This window comes from Narcine bancroftii, chromosome 7, assembly GCF_036971445.1.
Source record: "Narcine bancroftii isolate sNarBan1 chromosome 7, sNarBan1.hap1, whole genome shotgun sequence".
Classification (NCBI taxonomy): domain Eukaryota; kingdom Metazoa; phylum Chordata; class Chondrichthyes; order Torpediniformes; family Narcinidae; genus Narcine; species Narcine bancroftii.
This window is the reverse complement of record NC_091475.1, coordinates 50,002,916-50,024,836: the sequence shown is the minus strand read 5'-3', so window position 1 is coordinate 50,024,836 and position 21,921 is coordinate 50,002,916. Positions and strand designations below refer to the sequence as shown.

General features: G+C 38.8%; 1 protein-coding gene and 1 long non-coding RNA gene across 6 annotated transcripts in view; one reads left to right on the top strand and one right to left on the bottom strand.

The window, feature by feature from the left end:
* The window catches only part of LOC138738900 (glutamate receptor ionotropic, kainate 1), a 477,930-nt gene that overhangs the window by 282,286 nt on the left and 173,723 nt on the right, over positions 1 to 21,921 (top strand). The window lies entirely within an intron of this gene.
* Positions 1,950 to 3,954, bottom strand: LOC138738902 (uncharacterized). Its single transcript, XR_011341849.1, has 2 exons — positions 3,630 to 3,954; positions 1,950 to 2,653 (listed from the first exon to the last, which is right to left on the bottom strand). It is a non-coding gene; the product is annotated as an uncharacterized lncRNA (long non-coding RNA).

The window sequence follows — 21,921 nt, the reverse complement described above, 5'->3', positions numbered from 1 at the left end:
GCATCGATTGGAAAGATGGTCAGAATCTTTTGCCCAGGGTAAAAATGTCACATACCAAAGGACGTTTGTTTAAGGCCAGGGGCAAATTTTTACACAGAATATTAGGTGGCTGGAATGGGCTGCCAGGAAGTTGGGCACAAGTACAATACATGTTTGAGAAACTTCTAGATAGTGGATAAATACGCAGGGAATAGAGAAAAATGCATGTGTAAGCAACAGAATTTTAGTATAAATTGGGCATCATGTTTGGTGCAAGCCTGTGGGCCAAAGGTGTTGTTTCCTGTGCTGCACCATTCTATGTGATAGCAAAGAATTTGGACCTGAATTGATAGGGCAGTAGTTGAAGCAATCAATCTCCAGATGTGCCAACAACTTGGCTGTTCCTTAACTAACGATGATTCACCAACATGCTGACCATGCTAGAGTAATGCAAGATCTCGTTTTGCATTTATCAAATAACAGGAACATTGCTGTTTCACTGCGCTTTGTGTCACAATGTACTGCTGCCTCAATCAATTACACTGTTGTTTCATTGAAATGAGGGTTGTTCTTTTCAAGGCCCAGGGTTGAACTGCTGCCCAGGGCACAGATTAAGTGCAAGCATGTTGGAAGGCTTATGCTGGCCTGTTTCAGAAGGGCAATTGGTTCTCTTTAGATTGGGAGCTTCTGACACTCTTGTAAAGTGAGGAAAAAAGCATTGCCTTTTGACATTTATAACAAATTGTGACTTATGAAATGAGATTTCACAGACACAGCTTTTCTATAATAAACATGATTTGGATTTTTATTTGCATTGATTGGGCAAAGGAAATGTTTAAAAATTGCATCCAAAAGCTTCCAGTGATTTTAAAAAAAGTTTCTGTCCCAGATTTTTCAATAATAAGCACACTAGTTTAGACATTGTAGTATACAAACAGTCTTGTTCATGGGCTTGCTAATCCACCAGTAGGGCCTGAGACCCAAATGTGGGTGGGTGGTTTGGCTAACACAGAATTCATTTTTATGGCTGATGGTTTGGTCAATGGATGCCCATCCAGACATGGTGTTGGGGTGCTTGATTAGTAGGTGAAGCATGATGTCTATTTAAGGATAGAGGCTTCAAGGAGACAAGACTATTGAAAATGCTTCAACTTACAATGGATTGACCGATTGAAGCCTGGATTTTAGAGGGCCAAGGATGAGGTTTTGACAGGGTTTGGAGATCAATATGAGGATGGATGGAGTTGGGCTGGCCACAAATCTATGTCTGGTTGAGTTGAGAAGTGGGAGATGGATGGAGATATGTTAGTTCAGAGAGGTGACCATGTCCTAAACCTACTGATTGCATGTAATCCTCAAAAGCAAATCTTATGCTCAGTTCCATTCATCCAGAAGATTTTCATTGTATTCATCCTATAGTTTTGCCTGTCATATTTCAGCCGCTGTACAAGAGGATGAACGCCTCTTCTGAATATCTCATGGAATGAATTCTGGGTGCTCAATGCAGTCCAGCCTCCTGGTGGTTCTGGAGAGCCAATTTAACCTTGTGGAAAATCCCGTGGAACTCTTCTCAGCCTGGCTTGTTGTCAAAGATGAATCTCATGTTCTGTTAAAATCTTCTACATCCTCCATCATTTGACCAACGCAAGGGAACAGTTCTTGTTAACTGCACAGGTGAGAAGATGAGAACAGAATCAAGTAACAGAGACCCTTGCTGGCAGAATTGCTGTTGAGTCCTGACCATCTTTTGAGGAACCCAATCCACTGACACAGCACAGAGGCCATCCTTCCCCAAATTGAGTAAAGAATGATAACTGGAAAGTTACCATGAGGCCATAAAAGTTCCAGTCAATGACCTGCTGCATCAGGTGAAAGTTTCAGCATTTCCCCTCAACTTCTAGTGTCTTTACTTTTATTTCTTTGAGAAACATTCTGGTGACAACTGTTTAAAAGAAAATTGACTCAAAGACTTGTTGATTCAAACTAAGGCTTTTATTAATGAAAGACTGGAGGGCAGTACATCAAGGTCAACCAGTCCAGACTGACCTGGATCTGGTTAGGTGCAGCCCTTTATGACCTAGCCAGTAGGTGTGGCTATGGCTCTCAGCCAATCACAATTACTATATGCAAATATATATATATATATATATATATATATATATATGTGTGTGTGTGTGTGTGTGTGTATATATATATATATATATATGTGTATATGTATATATATATATATGTGTGTGTGTGTGTATATGTATGTATATATATATATATATATATATACACATACACACAAATGTATACAGTGGTGATAGGATCCCATACTATCACATTCACCCCTTCTTTAAGAACTGACCTTAGGGTGAGTAAAAAAGGGGGGGAGGGTTAAAAGTGGTGGTTCTTCTGGGTTCTTCATAATTCATAGTCAGGGCTCCAAGACATGAGGGGGATAGTATGCAGGTGTTAGGGGCTGTAACGGTCAGGTGGCCTGATTGTCTGACATGATCGCCGTGGCGCCTGGATCGGAGTACTGGCAGGAGTGGTGCACGATCGCCGTTGGTGTCCCTGAGTGTGGGTGCAGTTTTGCCTAGTCTGCAGTCGTCTTTGTCTGCATGCTGGTCCGGTCTACGGCCATCATCATCCGCAAACTGCTGCTGGTCCCACTGTCCCGGCATGTAACCTGGAGGGAGATTGGGGGTAGAACATTACAATATTATATCCGGCTTGGGCCAGGTCCCTTACCGAGACAGTGTCCTCCCACCTGTCCGAGTACTTGATATAAGCATAGTGCGGGTTTGCACGTAGCAGCATTACCCAATCTACTAGGGGGTTGTTTTTTGAGTACCTGACATGACGTTTCGGCAGGACAGGTCCAACCAAGCTGGTTTGGTCGTCCCCCATTCCAACTTCCGTGGGAATGAGAACATGCGTTCGTGTGGGGTAGCATTGGTGGCAGTGTATAACAGAGACCTGATGGAGTGTAGGGCATTTGGGAGGACATCCTGCCAGCGAGTGGTGGGGAGGCCTTTAGACCAGAGGGAAAGCGTGATCGCTTTCCAGACGATGGCATTCTTCCTTTTGACCTGTTCGTTACCGCATGGGTTGTAGCTAGTGGTCCTGCTCGAAGCAATACCGCACTCCAGAAGATACTGCCTCAGCTCAGCACTCATAAACAAGGACCCCCGGTCACTGTGGATGTAACTGGGGTACACGAAAATGGCGAAGATGCTGTGCAATGCGTTTATGACCATGGAGGCAGTCACGTCCGGGCAGGGAATAGCAAACGGGAAATGAGAGTATTAATCGACCACCGTGAGAATGTAGGTGTTACAGTTTGTCGAAGGTAGGGACCCCTTGTGGGCGTGGCAAGATGGCGTAGAGTCTAGACGTGTAATCTCGACCTCTCTGGCCAGACTTTTAAGAACCCGTTTTTAACTCTTTGTTTTTAAGTTTAAACTTTTTACAAACTTAGTTTAAAGTATCAAGGAACTGTTATGGCCATTAATGGTAAAAAGATTAAACCTCAAGTGCAGAAGAAACTACATTTTCAGAGTGTGAAAGATTTAGGGCCAAAAAAGCCTGCTATGACTTCAGATTTGCTTTTCTCCGTGTCTAAGTCACAAAGATTGCCTGTGGCAAAAATGCCTACTACTCACCAGGAGAAGGATATCACTGGAATTACTCATTCTCAGGAGGAAGATGCATGTTCCCAAGAAGTGGATCCTGATTCTGGCAGTCTGCCAAATTTGGCAGAGGGAGCTCGCAGAAAAATGACTCCATTGTTTGAAACTACTCAGGCAGTACTCCAACCTGAAGACCTTAAACTTGTCCGTGAGTTCTTGAAACAACAGCGAGTTGTGGGGGGAGATCAGCATCAACCCACTGAGGAAGTCGGGGTGTCGTCGCTGGGAGTTCAAACTTGCAGTAAATCTGTTAAAATGCCTGCTGTTGAACTGCAGCAGGAGCTGCAGTTATCTGGTTCTGACACTACGTTAAAGAAAGCAGGGTTGGGTCTTTCTGAACTACAAGTTAACCTGTTAAGTACTGTTACTCAGCCGATATTGCATGAATTGGCTCAAATGAAAAATAGCATGAGGTCAGAATTCACTACAGTTAAATGCACGAATGGAAGTATTTTTTGAAGATTTAAAAAAATTTCAGTCTGCTTTTTTGGAATGTAAACAGCAAGTGGCCTCGAATACAGAAAAAGTGATGGAGGTGGAAAAATCCGTTAAAGAATTGTGAGAACGTGAGAAGGAGTTAGAGAGGAAAGTAGATTATTTGGAGAATCAAAGTAGAAGGAACAATGTGAAGATTGTTGGTTTGCCGGAAGGTCTGGAAGATCAAGACCCTCTTCGTTTTTGTCTAACTTCGCCTGAAATGGGGTCGCCGAGTTTGGAATCTCTTGGATGAATAGAAGAACTTTCTTATTCTTACTTTATTTTTATCTCATTATGATATCTTGTTGTTATTCTTTGTTTGGCTGGGGAGGGAGAGATTTGTTCTATGTTCTATTAGTCATCAGCCACTGGTGGGTGATCCACATCCAAGTTTAGTTGAGGGATTACTACCTTTAGGTAGTTTTTTTTGGGTTTTTTTTAACTTTATCTTTTTTTTAATTTTCTTTCATTTCTATTTTATTTAGACTTTAATTTGTGGTTTCTTTTTCTCCTATTGGAGGGCCTATTTACGTTATTTTGAGTTTTTATATATAGATATTATTAGTTCTCAGTAATATTAGTAGATATGTCAAAGTTGAGGTTTGCTACTTTTAATGTTCAAGGTTTAAACACACCAATTAAGCGTAAACGCATTTTGGTGTATATTAAGAAAATGAAAATTAATGTCGCTTTTTTACAAGAAACACATCTGATTGTCAAGGAAAGTATGAAATTGAAGAGGGATTGGGTAGGGCATGTTTATTCTTCTTCATTTAACTCCAGGGCTAAAGGTGTAGCAATTTTGATACATAAGAATTTATCATTTGAATTACAATCAATGGAGGAAAAGGCAGGATGTACTCTTAAATTAAATTGTAAGATTTTTAGTGAATTGTGGACTTTACTTAATATTTATGCCCCAAATGAAGATGATGAAACATTTATCTCTGATGCATTTTTATATCTGGGTCAGGCTAATGAGAATGTTTTAGTTGCTGGTGATTTTAATTGTGTTTTGGAACCTTTATTAGATAAGTCCCCGAAGAAAGTTAAGAAATCTAAAATGGCAGTTCAGGTTCAAGCACTGATGAAAGATGTCAATTTAGTGAATATTTGGAGACGTTTTAATCTGACAGAGAAGAATTTCTCCTTTTATTCAGCTAGACGTGAATCGTTTTCAAGGATTGATTTTTTTACTATCGGCACATTTACAGGGGAAAATACAACAAGCGGAATATAAAAGCAGGGTGATTTCGGATCATTCTTTATTATACTTTACATATATAACTTCTGAGAAAATTCAAATGGCTTATTGTTGGAGGTTTAGTATAATGTTGTTAAAAAACACGGAATTTATTGATTTTTTGAAAGAACAAATTAATTTCTTTTTGAAAGAAAATTCTAATTCTGTTCATAGTGAATTTGTAGTATGGGATGCTATGAAAGCTTATTTGAGAGGACAAATAATTAGTTATACTTCTAAAATAAAAAAAGAATCGATTAAATCAGAGTCTTGAGTTAGAGAAATGGATTAGTGAGTTAGAAAAGGAGTTTCAGAGAGACGCTACAGAAGATCAGAAAATAGAATTGTCTAGGTTGAAACTGGAATATAATACTTTGCAATCTTATCAATTTGAGTGTATGATTAACAGGACTAAACAACGATATTATGAATGGGGAGAGAAAGCACATAAAGTATTGGCATGGCAATTAAAGAAGGAACAGGTTTTGAGGACTATTAATGCTGTTAGATAGAATTTGTTTATTACGTATAAACCTCGTGAGATTAATGATGAATTTTGTTCATCTTATAAAAAGTTATATACATCTGATGGAAAACAAGAAAATGGATCGATTGATTTTTTTTAAAATCACAATTGAACTTACCGACATTAGAGGATGTAGATATACAGGAGTTGGAAGCACCATTTACTGACTCAGAAATTAAAATGGCTATGATGGAAATGCTGAATGGTAAATTGCCTGGTGATGATGGATTTTCGGTTGAATTTTATAAAATCTTTTACGATGACTTCTCTACAGTGTTTTTAGATGTACTACGTCAGGTTGGAGAACATTATGAATTGCCTGAGTCTTGTTCTAGTGCTTTAATTACAGTAATTCCAAAGAAAGATAGAGATCTTTTGAAAGTATCTTCATATCGTATAATCTACGTTGTTGAATGTAGATTATAAAATTATAGCTAAAATTTTAGCGAAGAGATTGGCTAAGTTTTTACCAAAGCTGATTCATATGGATCAAACAGGTTTAATAAAGAATAGATATGCCTCGGATAATATTTTACATGTGATTAGTTTAATTAATAGATTTCGACAATCTTTAGACCATCCAATGGTGATATCTTTAGATGCCAAAAAAGTGTTTGATAGAGTTGAGTGGAATTTTCTGTTCAAAGTTTTGGAGAAATTTAAGTTTGGTCTTTTTTTTATTGGTTGGATTAAGGCTTTATATAGTAAACCGGTAGCTAGAGTATTGACAAATGGTTTGATTTCGGAACCATTTAAACTGACCTGATCTACTCGTCAAGTTGTCCTTTATCACCAGCTTTATTTGCATTAGTGATTGAACCTTTGGCACAGTTGATAAGACAGAATACACAGATACAGGGTATGAAAGTTTTAGATGAGGAATATAAAATTAATTTATTTACTGATGATGTATTGATGTATTGGTGTATTGCTCAATCACGTTTGCATTTGAAGGAGTGTTTGATGCAATATGGACGTCTTTCTGGATATAAAATTAATTGGGGAAAAAAGCGAAATATAACCAGTGAGTGAAGGAGATTATTCAGATTATAAAAACATTCTTAATTTGAAATGGACGGATCGAATTAAATATTTGGGTATAATTATGAATGTTAATTATCAATCTTTATATAAATTAAATTATGTTCCATTAATAAAAAAAATTAAAACTGATTTGATTAAATGGAAAGATCTGCCTATTAATTTATTGGGTAGAATAAATACAATTAAGATGAATATTTTTCCACGTATACAATATTCATTTCAATCTATTCCGTATTTACTTGATAATTTTTTTTCAAGATTTAAATAAAATGGTTAGGGAGTTTTTATGGAGCGGTAAATTTTCAAGAGTAGCCTTGAATAAATTAACTTGGAAATATGACCTAGAGGGACTACGTTTACCACATTTTTGAAATTATTATGAAGCAGCCCAACTTAAATTTATTAGTTCATTGATGGATTTGGGACGGCCCCCTAGTTGGACCAAAATTGAGATGGCAAATATTTTTGAATTTGAAATACATCAATTTTTGTTTAGATGGAATGTAAATTTGTTACAGCAACATAATGTGCCTATATTAAAACATTTAATGAAGCTATGGACAAAGAAAATGATAGGTTCTACTGGTGAATTGTCGGCCTTGTCTCCGTTGTATAATAATCAACTTATTTCTTTCTCAATACATAATCGAATTTTTTTATATTGGAGATTTAAAGGTGTGGAAAATTTGCGAGATTGTTTTAAAGAAGGTAAATTTTTATCTTTTGATCAGATGAAGGACAGTTATGGTTTAGATAAGAATTCTTTGTTTCTTTATTATCAAATTCGATCCTTGGTAAAGCATGTGTTTGGTAGAGATATGATTTTACCTGAAATAACTAAATTTGAGACTTTTCTTATGAAGGTACCAGAGAAGGGTTATATTTCAGTTATGTATCAAATATTACAGGATGGTATGGATAAAAAAGGTTGGGATAAATCTAAAGGTAAATGGGAAGCGGAAATTGGTTTTATTTTTTCTGAGGATGATTGGTCAGATATTTGTTATGATAGTGTAACTAGACTGATAAATGCACGTTATGCAATGATTAATTATAATTTTTTACATCAGTTATACTTAACACCTGAAAAGCTAAAAAAATATGGTTTTCATGAATCAGATTTGTGTTTTAGATGTGGTAATACTGTTGGAACTTTTTTTCACACGGTTTGGTCATGTAAATATATATATACAATCTTTTTGGAAGAAAGTACAATTGTTTCTGGAATACCTGTATAAGATTAAAATACCTTTAGATCTGACAGTATTTTTATTGGTTAGTTTGCAACCTCTGAAAGGTTTGCGATTAGATAAATTTCAACTTGCTTTTGTATATTTAGCATTATCTGTAGCGAAAAAATGTATTGCTAGTACGTGGAAAGATACAAATATGATTGATATTAATAGATGGCATAATGAGATGAAATATTGTTTAATAATGGAAAAGATCACATATGTTTCACGTGATAACTCATTTTTTTATTAATAAGTGGTTGTTATATTCAGAATATTTACATTTTGATTTACATTGATTAGATCTTAATATGTATGCTTAATTTTTCTTTCTTTTTTCTTTTATATATATAAAATATATCATTCATGTTTAGTTTATTATATATGTTACTTAATATCTGTATTTTGAACGAATAAATAAAGTTAAAAAAAAAGGTAGGGACCCCTTGAAGTCCACATTGAGATGTTCAAAGGGCCAGATGTCTTTTATGACGTGGGTCTTCTCGGGCCAGAAGAAATTGGGCTTGCACTCAGCACATACAGGGCAGGCTCGGGTCATGGAGTGGATCTCCTTGATTGTATAGGGCAGGTTGCGGGCCTTTACGAAGTGTGCAAACCTGGTGACCCCCAGTTGACAGAGCTCCTCATGGAGTCTCTGCAGCCTGTCCAGTTCCAGTGCATGTCCCACGGGAGAGGGCATTGGACGGGTGGTTGAGTTTGCCAGGCCGATACAGAATGTCATAACTAAAGGTAGAGAGTTAGATTCTCCACCTGGCAATTTTGTTGTTTTTGATCTTACCCCACTGGTTGTTGCTAAACATGAATGAGACCATGCATTGGTCGGTCAGCAGTGTAAAGCGTTTGCCAGCAAGGTAGTGTCTCCAATGATGTATGGCCTCTACAATGGTCTGGGCCTCTTTCTCGACAGTTGACTGTTTGCTTTCTAGGCCCTGGAGGGTCCTGGAAAAGAAGGTGACAGGCCTACCGCCCTGGTTTAAAGTGGCTGCAAGTGTAAAGTCGGAAGCATCACTTTCTACCTGTAAGGGTATCGACTCACCTACAGCATGTAAGGTGGCCACAGCGATGTCTGACAATGCGGTCGAAGGCCACTCTGGCTTCCTCTGACAAGAGAAGGAGGTGGACTTAATGAGTGGCCGTGCCTTGTCAATATACTGTGGGACCCATTGGGCATAATAGGAAAAAAACCCCAGGCAGCATTTGAGTGCCTTCTGGGTTTGGGGCGGTGGAAAGTCCATGAGAGGGTGCTTGCTGTCGGGATCTGGCTTTACCACCCTGTTTTCCACCACATAACCTAGAATTGTGATGCGAGTGGTCCAGAAGACACACTTCTCAAAATTGTAGGTTAGATTCAGCCGTTTCACAGTTTGGAAGAATTTCTCAAGGTTGATGTCATGGTCTTACGGGTCATGGCCACAGATGGTGATGTTGTCCAGATACAAGAATGTAGCTGTTAGGCCATTCTGGTCTACCATCTGGTCCATTTCCCACTGGAAGATCGTGGTACCATTAGTGACACCGAAGGGAACCCTGAAGAATTGGTACAAATGCCCGTTCGCTTTGAAGGACATGAAGGGGCGGTCCTCCGGACAGATCAGGAGCTGGTCAGTGCATGCACATGCTCTGTCCAGTAACTTTAGTCCCTGGAGGTAGGCTCTGTAGGACTCACCCAGCTGCTGTCTCCTGGTTGCCAACATGTGCCTGGCATATACCTTATTCACAGGTCATTCATAGAGTCCTTTTCGAACATTCATGGCTGCTGTGTAGGAGGTCACATCCTGGATGTTTTTGTAGACCTTTGTGGGCACAATGGACATTAGAACCAACAGTTTATCAACGTCTTCCTCCACAATGGGGTCTGAGCATTGCAGGTACGCCTCGAAACACCTCACCCAGTGCCTGAAATCACTCTGAGCAGTAGCTGACTGCGGGTCGATGCTGAGGTGTTCTGGTTGCAGCATTCGCTCCATCCAATGAAAATTTTGTAAATAAAATTGTAGCACATCAAATGACTCAAAGACTTGTTGACTCAAATCAAGGCTTTTATTAACGAAAGACTGGAGCGCAATACATCAAGGTCGACCAGTTCAGACTGACCTGGGTCTGGTTCGGTGCAGCCCTTTGTGACCTGGCCAGTAGGTGTGGCTACAGCTCTCAGCCAATCATTATCACTATATGCAAATATATACAAATATATCCAGTGGTGATAGGATCCCATACTATTACTTTGGTTTCAAAAGCATGTGGAGTTTCAACTCCTAGCATCCAGGTCCCTCCTGCAGTAAGGCTCAACTTCACGGTTTTCCTAGAGATTTGAAATGATGCTCTGTACTTTAATTCACAAGCATAGCACATGAAACAACTAAGTGCATAAACCATATTGATGCTGCAGCCCAACACTGATGCATTCTGTGGCATTTTCAATACCTGCTATTGGTCCACGTTAACAATCTCTAAAATTAATAGAAGTAGTGATATTTAGAATTAAGTTTATTAAGTGGCTGGCAATTTGACACTGTTAGTTTTTGTTTTGAATAAGTTTTGTTCTATGTGTACAGAGAAATAACTGAGGCATGCAAGAACGGAATGGCAGTTATCCCATGGGGGACTTTAACTTCCATGTAGATTAGGAAAATCAAGTTGGTTGAGATGGTCTGGAGGATGACTTCATAGAATGTATCCGTAATAGCATGTTCAGGAATCAACAAGGGAGCATGCTACTTTAGATCTAGTATTGTGCAATGAGATTGGTAAAATTCACAATCTAGTAGTTAGGGACCCTCTTGGAAAGACTGATCATAGTATGATTGAATTTTTCACATAGATGGAGGGTGCGATAGTTAGACCTAAAGCTAGTGTATTTTGCTTGAACAGGGGAGACTACAATAGGATGAGGACTGGGAGCACAGGCTAGTTGGCAGAACAGTTGAGGAACATTGGAAGACTTTCAAAGAGATTTTTCACAGTGCTAAACAAAAATATTTTTCCGTTTAGGAAAAACTAAGAGCAAGAGAGGGAAGAGTCAATCTTGGTTAATTAAGGAAAGTATGAAATTAAAAGCTCATGTGTACAAAGTAGCCAAGAGTAGTTGGAAACTGAAGGATTGAGAAAACTTTAAAAGGCAACAAAGGGCAACTAAATGGGAAATAAGGGAAGAATATGAAGGTAAATTAGCACAAAGTATAAAAGTGGATAGCAAAAAATGTTATAAATATATAAAATGTAAGTGTGTCACTAGAGTCAACATAAGTCCCTTGGAGGATGAGAAAGGGAGATTGTTATTGAGTAATGAGGAAATGGCTGAGGCATTGAACAGATATTCTGTCTCAGTCTTCACAGTGGAAGACACATCCAGCATGGCAAAGAAGTGGGGTCAGGGACTCGATAAAATAATTGTTACAAAAGAGGTAGTGATGAGCAATCTAATGGGACTGAAATTGGACAAATCCCCTGGTCCTGATGGGATGCATCCAGGGGACTGAGGGAAATGATGGGAGCTATAGTCAATGTGCTGGTAGTCATTTACCAAAATTCTCTGGGTTCTGGGCAGGTCCCGGCAGATTCGAAGATAGCAAATGTCATGCCACTTTTTAAAGAGGGATGTGGGCACGAGACAGGTAACTATCAGCCAGTTAACTTAATATTTGTAGTCGGAAAAATGCTTGAAGCTGTCATTAAGGATGAAATAGTGAGACATTTAGAACAAAGGGATTCCATCAGGCAGACACAGCATGGATTCAGAAAGGCCAAGTCTTGTTTGATAAATGTGATGGAGTACTTTGAGGATATAATGGGTGTGGTAGATAGAGCAGAACAGGTTGATGTATATTTGAATTTCCAGAAGGCGTTCGATAAGGTGCCGCACAAGAGTCTTATCAATAAGATACACATATATAGAGTTGGGGGAAGTATATTGGCATGGATTGAGGATTGGTTAACTGAGAAGCCAGAGAGTTGGGATAAATGGGTGTTTTTCTGATTGACAGACAGTGGTAAGTGGGGGCCGCAGGGGTCGGTGTTGGACCCGCAGCTGTTCACCATCTACATTGATGATTTGGAAGAGGGGACAGAGTGTAGTGAAGACAAGTTTGTGAATGATACTAAATTGAATGGAAAAGCAAATTGTACAGAAGATGTGGAGAGGCTGCAGAAGGATAGAGTTAAGTTAGGTGAGTGGGCAAAGGTCTGGCAGATGGAGTCCAATGTTAGTAATTGCAAGATCATCCACTTTGGTAGGAAAAATAGAAGATCAAATTATTATTTAAATTGCAAAAAACTGCAGGATGCTGTTGTGCAGAAGGACTTGGGAGTGCTTGTCCATGTATCACAAATAGTTGGGCTGCAACAGATTATTAGGAAGGCAAATGGAATGTTGGCCTTCATTGCTGGAGGAATTGAATTCTAGAGCAGGGAGGTCACGCTGCAACTGTACAAGGCCTTGGAAGCAGTCCAGGGAAGATTCACCAGGTTGATCCCAGAGATGAGGGGTTTGGCCTATGAGGAGAGACTAAATAGTTTTGGATTATATTCACGAATTCAGAAGAAATGAGTGGAGATCTTATAGAAATATAAACAATTATTAAAAAGGATAGATAAGATAGAGGCAGGAAAATTGTTTTCACTGGTAGGTGAGACCAGAACTAGGGGACACAGCCTAAAGATTTAGGGGAGTAGATTTAAGAAAGAGATGAGGAAAAACTGTTTTTCCCAGTGATTAGTGAATCTGTGGAATTCTCTGCCTGGGGAAGCAACTGAGGCTACTTCTTTAAATATATTTAACGTTCAGTTAGATTTTTAAATAAAAAAGGAATTAAGGGATATGGGGAAAAGATGGAGTTGAGTCAAATCAGATCAGCCATGATCTTATTTAATGGCGGAGCAACCTTGATGAGCCGGAATGGCCTGCTCCTAGTTATTAGGGTATTATATTATTAATATTTTCAAAAAAGATCTTACTTTAGTGAGCTGGTGTGGTAAATGGTTTGGTCAGCACTGAGATGATAATACTAGCCTTTTGAAGTCCATAATGAGGTTCCAGTTTCATTAGAATCAGTGACCAAACAAAATATTGCCACTTTCGATTTCAGATTAACTTCAAAATAGAAATAATAATTTGGCAACTTTCAGTTATGTGATGTGATTTTAATTTCTGTAACATACATTGAATGATAATACAGCATGAAATTCTGCATTTATTCATGTTAGATTTGCTGTCATGTGTTTGGTATTTGATATCATGTAAAAATGTTGTATAGCTTGTATGCAAATTATCGTAGTTATGTCAAAAAGCGAGAGCTCCATACATAAACAAATGAATCAACTTTCAAGCCATTATCCAATTATTTGCAAAATCTGTTAGTATTTTGTTTGCTTGACTGAGATCAATGAATGTTGCTTTTCCATCGGATGCAGATTTATCTCGATGGACTGGCTGTAAGTTTTCATTTTGTTTTAATCTGTGATTGCCACTTTGGGTATACTGCACAATAAACATTTGGGCAATTGTGCATTCCACATGTACCTCCACTTGAAATGCCCAGTCTGTAACTGTATTCTATTTATTAAGCAAAAGGGAGAGAAATTGTTCATTTCCACAAAATTGTAATGAGAAAAGAATGTGACTTAAGAAATAAAAATCACCATGTGAACTTCCCCTTGTAGAATTATTGAGATGCATGATATTTTATCTGAATTTTCCCAACCGTAAATCGTTTAACTGCAAATCAATTCAGTGATGACATTGATTTATAAGATGACCTAATAATGTAACATTTTCACTCTTGATAACGATCAGGCTATGAAACTTATGTAAGTCTGTTGTACCTCATAGAACATGATTCACAAATGATTACAGATGTTTTGTTCATACAATTTACATGTCAATTGCATAGCCAATAAGCACATCAGAAGTTGACGTGAAACAATAATTAACTATGAAATAATGTATTATATTTGTGAGTGAAGATGAATGTTACAACTTCTGCAGGACATTGCAATCTAATCTGACCAATTATACCTCATGAAATCCGCACTCAGTTATCAACAAAGTTTTTACACTACCAATCAGCAGCACTCACTAATAAATAACCAGATCATCGATGCTCACTTGATGCCAAATGTTGCTTTACCTTGGTTCTAGATATAGGAAAAGAATGAACTCCAAGGGTTCGATGAGAGTAACTACTTTTGGTCTTTAGGACACATTTAGCAAGGTGAGAGCCCATGGAATTACAGAAACTATGCTAACTAGATTGTGCAGAATATTGGCAGGAAACAGAGAGTGGGAATAAAGGGATCCGATACTGGTTGGGTAAGAGTTGCCAGTGGTGTTCCACAGGGTTTGGTGTTGGGGCCACTTCTTTTTACATTGTATATTAATGATTTGGATTGTGGAATAAATGGCTTTGTGGCTCAGTTTGCAGATGAAGCAAAGATAGGTGATGGGGCAGGAAGTGATGAGGAAATGGGGAAACTTAAATTAGGAGAGTGGGAAAGAAGTGCTAAAGAAATACCATGTTGGAAAGTCTATTGTGATTTAATTTGGTAGTGGGAATAAAAAAATGGACTATTATTTTGAAGGGTAAAAAATTCAAAATTTGGAGCTGCAAAGGGACTTGAGTCCTCCTGCAGGATACCCTCAAGGTTAAGACCATAAGACATAGGAGCATAAATAGGCTACTCAGCTCATCGAGTTTGCCCCACCATTCAATCATGAGCTGATGCAGTTTCCTACTCAGACCTGCTGCCTGGCCTTCTCCCCATAACCTTTGATGTCCTGGCTAATCAAGAACCTATACACCCAATGACTCCATAACAACTTGTGGCAACAAGTTCAACAGATTCATCACCCTCTGGCTAAAGAAATTCCTTGACAACTCTGTTCTAAGTGGCTACCCTTTAATCCAGAAGTTGTGCCCTCTTGTCCTAGGTACTCCCACTATGGGAAACAACCTTTCTACATCTACCTTAAACTCCAGGTTGAGTCAGTGGTGAAGACGTTGAATGTAATATTGGCATTAATATTTAGAGGAACAGGATACAAGAGTGAGGAAGTGGTATTGAGGCTTTATAAGACACTGGCAAGGCTACACGAAGCATGGGGTACAGTTTTGGGCTTATTTATAAAAAGGTGTGCTGGAATTGGAGAGGGTTCAGTGAAGATTCACAAGAATTATTCCTGGCATGAAGGGATCAGAATATGATGAACAGCACTTGGACTGTGCTCCTTGGAGTTCAGAAGAAAGCGCGGGGGACTCAGAGGCATTTAGAATGTCGAAAGGCCTAGATGTGTCAAAGTTGTTTCCCATGGTGGGAGAGTCTAGCATAAAAAGGCACAACTTCAGGTAGGCAGCTGTGGAGGTCAAGTCGTTGGGTGTATTTAAGGCAGAGATTGATAGTCAGGGTATCAAAGGTTATTGGGAGAACTCAGGGAAATGGGAGTTAGTGGGAGAATGGATCAGCTCATGGTGGAAAGGTGGAATGACTTGATGGGTCGACTGGCCTATGTTTACTCCTTTACCTTATGGTCTCCATGATGAGTTATTACTGGGAATGTCCTCAAAAATGCAAAATTCAATTTCACTCCCAATTCCTCATGATCAAATACATGCAGCAAGACCTGACAATATTGAGGCATGGACTGATTAGTAGCCTTTATGCTAGACAATGGCCATCTCCCTTTTCAATGCTGTTACCAGTATCAAATTAATCAACATTCTGATTGACCAGAAACTCCATATGGACCAACCACATAAATCCGATGTCTATAAGAGTAGGTCAGTGCTGAGCATGCTGTGGAAAATTACTTGCTCTTTCACACCCAGCATTGGTACAGCATATCAGGACTGACTGAAACTTGAATTATTTGAAGAATTTCAGCTTCAGTGGCATTAGGAACATCATGCCACACAAAAGAGGCATCTTAGTTGCCATCCTATCCACATGTAAATATCCATCAAATTCATAATTTGTGACATGTGGTTGCAGTTACAAGAGGCATAGGAAGAATTTTATAAAACTTCTCCAAGACTTGCATCCTCCATCACCAAAGATAGGTGAGAGCAGAAAGCCTTCAATTTGTACACTGCTGTAATTTAAAACAGTAAAAGCATTCCTTAATCATTTTATGTCCAAATCCTGATCCTCCCTACCCATTAGCATTGTGGAAGTGTACATTCACAGACTGCGAATGCACAAGAAATCAACTCAATATCAGGTGGTGCCAGCTCAGTAAATCCACACCACCTGACCATGTGCAAATTCAATAGCAAAAGCAATTTGCTGCAGAAAGCGAAGCAACCCCATCATTAATAGATTAGAACAAAGCTAATTAGGAATGGGCATCAAATACAAGTATTCAAAGTGATATCCACTTTAAACATGTTTTACAAATTTTTACTTTCAGTTGATGAAATGCAGATTACTGAAATTCTTTTAAATGATGCAAATTATTTCTCTCATCGGAGGAACATAAATGAATCTGAAGTTGAAGGTTGGGAGTAAATGTGCAGTTTGTTGCAATATATTGCAGGTGTGAAAGCTATTTGTATATCTTTTCTCAAGCATTCACACTTCCATTGCATTGTTACCGTGCCATGTTTTAAAAGGATTTAACAGTCTCAATTTTACAAGGCAGTTGAAAACAACAAATAACAAACTTAGCATTAAAACTTGCTTAAATTTACAGAACTAAAATATTACCTGAATTTCTGACTCTTGATCATGATATTGTAATGCATTTTTACCTTTGAGTGATTGTAATATGCATTTAAAAGTGGACTTTTTCCCACTCCCACCACCCATATGAAGTGTGACTACATAATATAAGGCTAACTTCAGCTTTTCAATATAATGTTTAATGCTATTTTCGATATGTTCACGTGTAATGAGGGTTGATTAATTAAATACGTTGTGGTTTTAAGGATCCCTTAACAAATAGTGATCACAGCATGCTAGAATACAAGATAGAATTGGAAGGCAAACCCCCAAGGTACAAAAACAATGTCCTTAAATCAGGGTAGTAACGTATAAATGTAGAGTTATCTAGAGCAGTCTGTAAAATAGGCTGAGGGATACATCAGTGGCAGATATTAAACTGTCAATTGATAAAAACTTGGTAGAAGTTTATCCCAATTGAGAAGGGAATTCCCTGAGGATCATGAACAATCATATAAGAGATTAAGGAGAATATTAAATCAAAAACTAGAGCATACAAAGTACCGAAGACTGGTAGGAGATCAGTGGACTGGGAACTTTATGGAGATGAGCAGCAAGTCAGTGTTGCAGTTAGCTATTACAGTGCCAGCGACCGTTGTTTGAATCCGGCACTGTCTGTAAGGAGTTTATACATTCTCCCTGTGTCTGCATGGGTTATTTGGGTGCTCTGGTTTCCTCTCAACTTTGAAAAACATATGGAAGTTGTAGGTTAATTTGGGTATTTGAGTAGATTGGGCTCATGGGTTAGAAGGGCCTGTTACGGTGCAGTATGTCTATATTTAAAATTAAAAAGACTAAAAAATTCAAAAGGATGGAGAAAATTGTTAGAGAGAAGATTAGCAGGCAATATTAAATTATTAGAATCCAAATTGAACATCACAAACATGACACAAAATTTATTGTTTTGCGGCAACGTTACAGAGCAAATATTGCTATAAATTACATATAAAAATAAATTAGTGCAAAACAAGAGAAAGAACATCCAACAAGGGTTCTATGAACATAGAAAGTTGAGGGTAGTTTAAGTTCATGTTTGACTCCTGGAAATGAGATTGGAGAAGTAGGGAAATGAAGAAATGATAGAAAAGTTAAATCAATACTGAGCTTCAGTATTGCTGGTGGTGGGCAGTGTAAATATCTCTTGGATGTCAGATGAGCTCATTAAAAATAGCGTGGAAAAATTTGTCACAGTGAAAGAAGTGAAATGTTGGCCAAGTCAACAGGACCCAAGACCTGTGGCTGAGGGTTTGAGCAGAAGTGCCTGCTGAGTGGAGCCATTCATTAAAGTTTATCAAAACTCTCAAAGTTTCTGGAGGCTGCCTGTTGATTCTGAACATCCATTATATAGTTCCCTTGTTTAGGGAAGGAAGGAAGATGAAGCCTGTTAGCTTAACATCTGCTGTTGGCAAAATGCTGGAAAAGAACAGTTAGTTATATGGAGAAGCTGATTGTAATCAAGGCAAACAAGAAAGACTGCAGAAGTTAGTAAACTGAAGCGATGTGCAAAATGCTGGACAAACACAGCGGGTCAGGCAGTTTCCATGGAAAATAAACTGCTAATGTTCAGGGATGGAACCCTTCAGGACTGGGAAGAAATGACAGAAGATAGAATAAAAGGGGCGAGGGAGCAGCATGAACTAGCAGAGATAGATGAATATAGGTATGGGGAAGAAGGATGAAGAAATGGGTAAAAATCAAAAAACTCGGAGGTGATAGGAAAAGGCAAAGGGTTAAGGAAAGTGTCCTCTGATAGGAGAGGACAGTATGTCATGGAATGAAGGGAGTGAGATGGGAAGCAAGAGGAAGTAAAGTGGAAGGCAGGTGGAGAGGGCAGAGAAGTGGAAAGAGGGATCAGGAAAAGCAAGGGGAAGTTTTTAGAAACAAAGGGAGAGGTTACTGGAAAATGTTAATGCTGTCTGGGTGGAGACTGCCAAGGCAGAATTCAAAGTGCTGGTCTAATTTCTATGTCACCACAACTGGACTATTCATAGCCTATGTTACTGCCATATCAATATGAGAATGGAAAGAGGAATTAAAGAGGCAGGCTGCTGGGAGATCCTGGCTGTTATGGAAGATGGAGAGAAGATGCTCGACGAAGTGATTTCCTAAATCTGTGTCTGGTCTCCCATTTGTAGTGGAGGCTGCACCAGATGTAATAAATAGCCCCAACAGATCTACAGGTAAGATGTTGCCTCACTTGGAAGAACTATATGGGGGCTGAATGGTAGTGATGGAGGAGGAGTAGGTGTCGATGTATCAGGGATAAATTCTGGTGGGCAATTAATGCGGAGGGGTGAGTGGTCAAGGGAGTTAAATTTTACAGCTGGGTGTGGCTCATCGTTAGGAAGGCAAATGGCATATCAATTCTAATCAGTTCTAAGTAAAGGGGTTTAATTTTGGAAATAGGGAAGTATTATTAACAGTTGCACAAGGTTCTGGTAATGCCCAACCTGGAGTACTATGCATAGTTTGAGTCTCATTGTTTAATGAAGGATATGCTACATGCCCATTGGAGAGGCTCCAAAAGAGACCCACTTGACGAATTCCTGGTGAGAGGGTTAACCTATCACAACCAGGTGTAATATTTGGAATTTAGGAAAATGAAGAGCAATCTTAATGAAAACTAAAGAGGCAGAACAGGGTCGATGGTGAAAAGTTTCCACCAGTAAGAGAATCTCAAACAAGAAGACTTTGTTACAAGATAAGAAGATAGTTATTTAAAATGGAGGTATGTATGGGATGAATCTATGGAATTAACCACCCTGGAGAGTTGTAGAGCTGCTAGAGGTAAAAAGGAGGTGGTATATTTTTGTAAAATCACAGATGAGCTAAGATGTGGGGCAAATCAGCCAAGATCAGATTGAACAGCAGCATTGCAGATTGGCCAAGTCCTGCTTCTGTTTTGCTTTTGTTCTTGTATTCTAATCAGTCAGTGTTGCCTGCAAACATGATTATTGTGGTAACTCTCAGCTATTTACAGCTTGCTGCTCTCCTCTATTTTAATTGCTCCACCATTGGTAGTTGTGCTTTCAGCAGCGTTGGGAATTCCTCCAACCTAAATGTTTGCCTCTCACTTTTTTTATACATTTTATATCCTTTCATATCTTTTTATTAAATTTTGATCATCCATCCCGAACTATCCTTAGGAGGATAATGAAATGAGAAAACAACTCAGGATGTTTTGTTGTTTTAACAACATCGAGATGCTGTTCTGTGCAGTGTGCAAGTTAAAGTCAGCAAACAAAGTGCTCTTAAGTAGTGTCCAAGTATTTTCTTGAACAATTACAGGTACCTTGTTATGACGATTCTTTCCATTTTAATCATCCATGAAAAAAATATATTTCCAGTCATCCTTAATCAGAGGTGGATGTTGTTGGGTAAGCTTTTGTAATGCCAGTGACCACATTTGATTATATCAATCATTAGGTAAGAACATAAGAAATTGGAGCAGGATTAGACGATCCAGCCCATTAAGCCTGCTCTGCCATTCAATAAGATTATAGCTGATCTGATCATTGGTTCAACTCCAACTACCTGCCTTTTCCCCATATCCCTTATTTCCTTTTTTATGTAAAAATCTAACTGAACCTTAAATATGTTTAATGAAGTAGCCTCAACTGCTTCCCTTGGCAGAAAATTCCACAGATTAACTACTCTCTGGGAAAAAGAGTTTTTCCTCATCTCCATCTTTATTTTACTCCTCTGAATCTTGAGGCTGTGTCCCCTAGTTCTGGTCTCACCTACCAGTGAAAACAATTTTCTTGCCTCTATCTTATCTATCCTTTTTTCATAATTGTATATGTTTCTATAAGATCTCCTCTCGTTCATCTGAATTTGAGTGAGCATAATCTAAGACGATTTAGTCTCTCCTCATAGGCCAAACCCCTCATCTCTGGAATCAACCTGGTGAATTGTCCCTGGTCTGCTTCCAAGGCCAGTATATCCTTTCTCAAGTATGGAGACCAGAACTGCACACAGTATTCAGATACAGCCTCACCGTACGTTGTACAGTTGCAGCATGACCTCCCTGGTGTCGAATTCAATTCCTCCAGCCATGAAGGCCAACATTCCATTTGCCTTCTTAATAACTTGTGTACCTGCAACCCAAATATTTGTGATACATGGACAAGCACTCCCAAGTCCTTCTGCACAACAGCATCCTGCAATTTTTTGCAATTTAAATAATAATTTGATCTTCTATTTTTCCTACCAAAGGGGATGATCTTGCAATTACTAACATTGGACTCTATCTGCCAGACCTTTGCCCACTCACCTAACTTAACTCTATCCTTCTGCAGCCTCTCCACACCCTCTGTACAATTTGCTTTTCCATTCAATATAGTATCATCCGCAAACTTGTCTTCACTACACTCTGTCCCCTCTTCCACATCATCAATGTAAGTGGTGAACAGCTGCGGACCCAACACCAACCCCTGCGGCCCCCACTTACCACTGTCTGTCAATCAGAAAAACACCCATTTATCCCAACTCTCTGGCTTCTGTCAGTTAACCAATCCTCAATCCATGCCAATATACTTCCCCCAACTCTATACATCTGTATCTTATTGATAAGACTCTTGTGCGGCACCTTATTGAACGCCTTCTGGAAATTCAAATATACATCAACCTGTTCCCCTCTATCTACTGCATCCATTATATCCTCAAAGAACTCCATCATTTGTCAAACAAGACCTGCCCTTTCTAAATCCATGCTGTGTCTGCCTGATGGAACCCCTTCATTCTAAATTTCTCACTATTTCATTCTTAATGACAGCTTCAAGCATTTTCCCGACTATAGACATTTAGCAAAATGCCGATAGTTACCCATCTTCTGCCTAAATCCCGTTTTAAAAAGTGGCATGACATTTGCTGTCTTCAAATCTGCCGTGCCCTGCCCAGAACCCAAAGATTTTTGGTATATGACTACCAACACATCGACTATAACTCCCGCCTGGGATACATCCCATCAAGACCAAGGGATTTGTCATTTACTTTTGATTTAATTCTTCC